The following is a 6,726-nucleotide window of genomic DNA, read 5'->3' as shown; positions in this document are numbered from 1 at the left end:
GCTGTCTTGAGTTTCCAATCATTTGTACAACTTTTATTGTTTTGTGATAGAGTGATTGGAGCACATACTTGTTGGTCACAAAAAACATTCATGAAGTTTGGTTCTTTTATGAATTTATTATGGGTCTACTGAACATGTGAGCAAATCTGCTGGGTCAAAAGTATACATACAACAATGTTAATATTTGGTTACATGTCCCTTGGCAAGTTTCACTGCAATAAGGCGCTTTTGGTAGCCATCCACAAGCTTCTGGTTGACTTTTTGACCACTCCTCTTGACAAAATTGGTGCAGTTCAGCTAAATTTGTTGGTTTTCTGACATGGACTTGTTTCTCCAGCATTGTCCACACTTTTAAGTCAGAACTTTGGGAAGGCCATTCTAAAACCTTAATTCTAGCCTGATTTAGCCATTCCTTTACCACTTTTGACGTGTGTTTGGGGTCCTTGTCCTGTTGGAACACCCAACTGCGCCCAAGACCCAACCTTCGGGCTGATCATTTTAGGTTGTCCTGAAGAATTTGGAGGTAATCCTCCTTTTTCATTGTCCCATTTACTCTCTGTAAAGCACCAGTTCCATTGGCAGCAAAACAGGCCCAGAGCATAATACTACCACCACCATGCTTGACGGTAGACATGGTGTTCCTGGGATTAAAAGCCTTACCTTTTCTCCTCCAAACATATTGCTGGGTATTGTGGCCAAACAACTCAATTTTTGTTTCATCCGACCACAGAACTTTCCTCCAGAAGGTCTTATCTTTGTCCATGTGATCAGCAACAAACTTTAGACGAGCCTTAAGGTGTTGCTTTTGGAGCAAGGGCAGCCTCTCAGACCTGCTTTTTGGTGATTCTCGGTTGACTCCTTTCTCTCAGCAGCAGGTGATAGCTTGCGTTTTCTTCCTGATCGTGGCAGTGACAAAACTGTGCCATACACTTTATACTTACAAACAATTGTCTGCACAGTTGCTCTTGGGACCTTACGCTGCTTTGAAATGGCTTTAAGTGACTTTCCTGACTTGATCAAGTCAATGATTTTTTTTTTTCAGATCTGTGCTGAGTTGCTTTGACTTTCCCATTGTCGCGTTTGTAACCGAGTCTAATGACTGCATCACATGAGCCCTATTTAAATGGGCTCAGAGAAGTGAACAGGTGTCGTCAATCATAATCACTCACAGGAAGTTAAGAGGCCATGCCATGGAGCTAATTGTGGTCACATTTTCAGCAGACCCATAATAAATTCATAAAAGAACCAAACTTCATGAATGTTTTTTGTGACCAACAAGTATGTGCTCCCATCACTCTATCACACAAAATAAGAGTTGTAGAAATGATTGGAAACTCAAGACAGCCATGACATTATGTTCTTTACAAGTGTATGTGAACTTTTGACCACGACTGTATATACATATCACACATATTTTACTTTGTGTGTTAGCTTGAGAAAGTGGTCTTTAGGACTCACACATTAATAACTGTATCCACTCGACATCCATTGCATGGGTCACAACGTGCCTTACAAAGTGAGTAGTTCTGATTGGATCCCCTCCATGGTATCCCCCCAACCCCTCTCCCATATGCAACTGTGATTGGATAGATTCCTAACGTGTACCACCCCGCCTAAAGAGCTACTTAAATAAGATTGGATTTCATCTCGGTCAACATTTTCCTCATAATTCGTTGACTAAATAGTCAACGTTGTCATTGTTTTAGTCAACGTGCATTTGGTTTTGATTAGTTATCGTCCTATTTTAGTCAGTGGAAAATAACTGAGGACAAAAACTTTTAGTCAGCAAAATTAACCGGTTAATTGACGGACTTAAAGACAGATTTTTTGGGGGCAGCATAGCTCGGTTGGTAGAGTGGCCGTGCCAGCAACTTGAGGGTTCCGGGTTCGATTCCCGCTTCCGCCATCCTAGTCACTGCCGTCGTGTCCTTGGGCAAGACACTTCACCCACCTGCTCCCAGTGCCACCCACACTGGTTTAAATGTAACTCAGTGTCAGGTTCAAACACTGATGGCATCTATTAAACAGACAAGAAGCAAGGAATCATGCAGAGACAGAGTTAAATTTGGCTCAATGAGGAGAACGCATGGCGCTGCACACTTACTCACAGCCTCGCCCTACGCTCTAAGGTACAGCTCGTGCGTCCCTCTATTTATTCAGGAGTTCCCCAGTCAACATCACTGAGGCCACCTCAAAAAGGAGTTATCACACATATCATGCAAAGCAGCTCCAGTACGCACAATGCGTGACGGAATGTGCTGGGGCCTTGTGATTTCGCCTTGTCTCTGCTTCCTCTGCGTGCTGTCGTCTTATCTTCATTGAGGTCCTTGGCTGTTAGCGGGCTAAAACAAAGTTAACATCTGCGGCTGATGCCACACCTCAGACAAGAAGTGTTTGTCCTTGCACAGATAGAAAAAGTACAGCTTGAGCACAATAGCTAATAACTATAGCAACAGACTTTAAGCATACTAAAGTTGTGTGATAATATATACATGATTATTCTAACACTTAGATATTGGGTTTCACTATGTAAAGCGCTTTGAGTGTCCAGAGAAAAGCGCTATATCAATATAATTCACTTCACTTAAATCGGTAATTATGTTGTTGACAAACACTCACAAGATCCTTATAAATAATATCAATATTTTAGTCTCCACCCCTCAAAAATGCCAATGCAACAAAACTCATGGAGTCAGACATTAATTCAAAATTCATCCATGATTGCTTTGAGGATTTCCAAAATCAATATAATGACGTATGATGAAAAAATCCAACAAAGTCTCGCGGTATCTCAAGTTATTGGTTTTGATGGGACATTTCCAAATATGCACACATGTTGCACACACTTTATTAGTACTTAGCAGTGACGTGCGGTGAGGTTCATGGCTGGTGAGGCACTGACTTCATCACAGTCAGATTTACAAACATATGAACCCTAAAGAGTATCTTATTCACCATTTGATTGGCAGCAGTTAACGGGTTATGTTTAAAAGCTCATACCAGCATTCTTCCCTGCTTGGCACTCAGCATCAAGGGTTGGAATTGGGGTTAAATCACCAAAAATTATTCCCGGGCGCGGCGCCGCTGCTGCCCACTGCTCCCCTCACCTCCCAGGGGGTGATCAAGGGGATGGGTCAAATGCAGAGGACAAATTTCATTACACCTAGTGTGTGTGTGTGACAATCATTGGTACTTTAACTTAACTTTAACTTTACACATACAAACTGTAGCACACAAAAAAGCACATTTAATTAAAAAAACGTTATTATGGTCTTACCTTTACTTATAAATGAAGTCCATGCGCCGCTGTTGTGCTGGATTAATGCACCCCCGCCGTAGAACGCACCCCCTGACGGGAGTGTTTTATCAACTAAAGCCCACACTTAAACTTTCCACGTGCAAGATTGAATCTATTTAAAAAAGTTATTTAATAAGAAGCCAAAAAGTGCAAAAACAATAATGTTCGTGTTGGAGGAGTTGTGAATGAATGAAATATGAAATCCGTGCTGCAGTCTGCAGGTGTACCTAATGTTTTGGCCCTGCAGTCGTTGTATGCCCTCATACTAAAATAAACTGTCCATTCAGCGTTAATCCAGGACTCCCCACATCTAAGAGCAAATTATTTAGCAGCCCCCACTCTAGTCTTTAATTGCATGAATGCATAACGACTCATCTTTTGACTGCTCAGGAAAAGCCTTTCATTATCATAAAGAATGTTCTCTTATGCTTTTGAGCCTGAGCGCAATATTTCTTCTTTTTTTTCACTGCAGCGCGATTAAAACCGAGTCAGCGGGGGTGATTAATCTTCAGTCGTTGGTAATAAAAGGATACATTTGATATGTGTAATGCAATTATATCCGGATGTCCAGCTGCTGCGTACAATGATGCATGTGCAAAGTGTCCACTGTTACGTGCTTTTAAATAGGGGGGAAAAGAATACACTGATAGCACACTTCCATGTTTTGTGACAGTAGCAAAGAAAAAAATTCCACACGGGACGCTTGATGGCATTTTGGAAGAACTTTTACCGATTATGTTACGAGAAACAGTCTTTCGGGGTGAAAAATTGACTTCTATTAACAATATTTTTAAAGACTGGTTTGGGTTGGTTACCCAGATGCAAAATTAAATCAAACTTGTGTAGAGCAAAAAAAATAACAGTCATTAACTGCAAATGGATAACAAAAAAAGTATGACGGAAGAAATTATTAAAATAATATTTAATTAAATATACAGATACCTATGTATACATTTATACATATACATATATATACACTAATATACATATATATATATATATACATACTCATATATACATATACATATATACATATATATACAGTATATACATACATACATACATATATATACACATGTATATATACATATATACACACATGTATATATACATATATACACACATGTATATATACATATATACACACATGTATATATACATATATACACACATGTATATATACATATATACACACATATATATATACATATATACACACATGTATATATATATATTATATACACAGATATATACATGTATATACACATATACACATATACACATGTATACATATACACATATACACATGTATACATATACACATATACATGTATATGTACATATACATATACACACATTTTATATTTATATATATATATATATATATATATATATATATATATATATATATATATATATATATATATATATATATATATATATATATATATATATATATATATATATATATATAAATATACACATATACATATGTATACATATACATGTATATGTACATATACATATACACACATTTTATATATATATACACTACCGTTCAAAAGTTTGGGGTCACATTGAAATGTCCTTATTTTTGAAGGAAAAGCACTGTACTTTTCAATGAAGATAACTTTAAACTAGTCTTAACTTTAAAGAAATACACTCTATACATTGCTAATGTCTGGTTTTTGGTACAATATCTACATAGGGTGTATAGAGGCCCATTTCCAGCAACTATCACTCCAGTGTTCTAATGGTACAATGTGTTTGCTCATTGGCTCAGAAGGCTAATTGATGATTAGAAAACCCTTGTGCAATCATGTTCTGAAAACAGTTTAGCTCGTTACAGAAGCTACAAAACTGACCTTCCTTTGAGCAGATTGAGTTTCTGGAGCATCACATTTGTGGGGTCAATTAAACGCTCAAAATGGCCAGAAAAAGAGAACTTTCATCTGAAACTCGACAGTCTATTCTTGTTCTTAGAAATGAAGGCTATTCCACAAAATTGTTTGGGTGACCCCAAACTTTTGAACAGTAATGTATATATATATATATACATATATAAAATACTCGAGTTGGTGAATTCTAGCTGTAAATATACTACTCCCCTTTTAACCACGCCCCCAAACGCGCCCCCTGCCCCCCGCCCCCAACCACACCCCCGACCACACCTCCCGGAATCAGAGGTCTCAAGGTTGGCAAGTATGACTTAAGCTGTACATCAAGCAAGAATGGGAAATAATTCCACCTGAAAAGCTTCAAAAATTGGTCTCCTCAGTTCACAAACGTTTATTGAGTGTTGTTAAAAGGAAAGGCCATGTAACACAGTGGTAAAAATGCCTCTGTGCCAACTTTTTTGCAATGTGTTGCTGCCATTAAATTCTAAATGAATGATTATTTGCAAAAAAAAAAAAAGGACGTTTCTCAGTTCGAACATTAAATATCTTGTCTTTGCGGTCAATTCAATTGAATATAAGTTGAAAAGGATTGGCAAATCATTGTATTCTGTTTTTATTTACCATTTACACAAAGTGCCAACTTCACTGGTTTAGGGTTTTGTATGTCCTCAACTTTAAAGTCAGGCAATAATTTTACAACTTTTACAATGTTTCCTACTGCACCCACAACTCCTTTAAGCTCCAAATGTCTATTTTAGTGCTGAACTTTGAAAGAAAAAGGTGACTAATTGCCGAGTTTGAGATGAATCCTAAAAACATTCAGAGGAAAACATGCTTTCTGCCCAGCATGTGTGCAAGTCTTGCAATGCGCTGCTGTGTTTACATCTACATTTACGTCACCAACATGATCGTGTATTCTGCGAGGTCGGGGTTGGCTGTTGCATGGGTGGGGCGGGTGACCTACATAGTAGAAAATACATTGAATTATGAATTTGACAAACATGTTGTGGAAAATAGTGGAAAAAAAACATTGACTTGTGAATTTTTACATATGTAAAAAAAAGTAGAACATAATTATTACAGAATTATTAGTGTTACATATGTGAACATGTGTAGAAAAACATTGAATTATGAATTTTACATATGTGGAAAACTATAGAAAAAACATTGAATTATACATTTTACATAGCTAATAAATAGTAGAAAAACACTAAATTATGAGTTTTACATATGTGGAAATTGTAGAAAATATATTGAATCATGAATTTTACTTATGTGGTAAATAGTAAAAAAAAAAAAAAAGAAACCGACTGATGCATTTTACAGAGATAAGGAATAGTAGAAAAAAACACGGAATTGTGAATTTTAAATATATGGAATGTGGGGAAATGACTGAATTATGAATTTTACATATGTGGAAAATTGTAGAAAAACACTGAATTATGAATTTTACATATATTGAATATTGTAGAAAAACATTGATTTATGAATTGTATGTATGTATAAAATAGTAAAACAGTAAAATTTCAC

The sequence above is a fragment of the Entelurus aequoreus genome, linkage group LG03, assembly GCF_033978785.1.
Source record: "Entelurus aequoreus isolate RoL-2023_Sb linkage group LG03, RoL_Eaeq_v1.1, whole genome shotgun sequence".
NCBI classification, from domain to species: domain Eukaryota; kingdom Metazoa; phylum Chordata; class Actinopteri; order Syngnathiformes; family Syngnathidae; genus Entelurus; species Entelurus aequoreus.
This window is presented reverse-complemented; position numbering follows the sequence as displayed.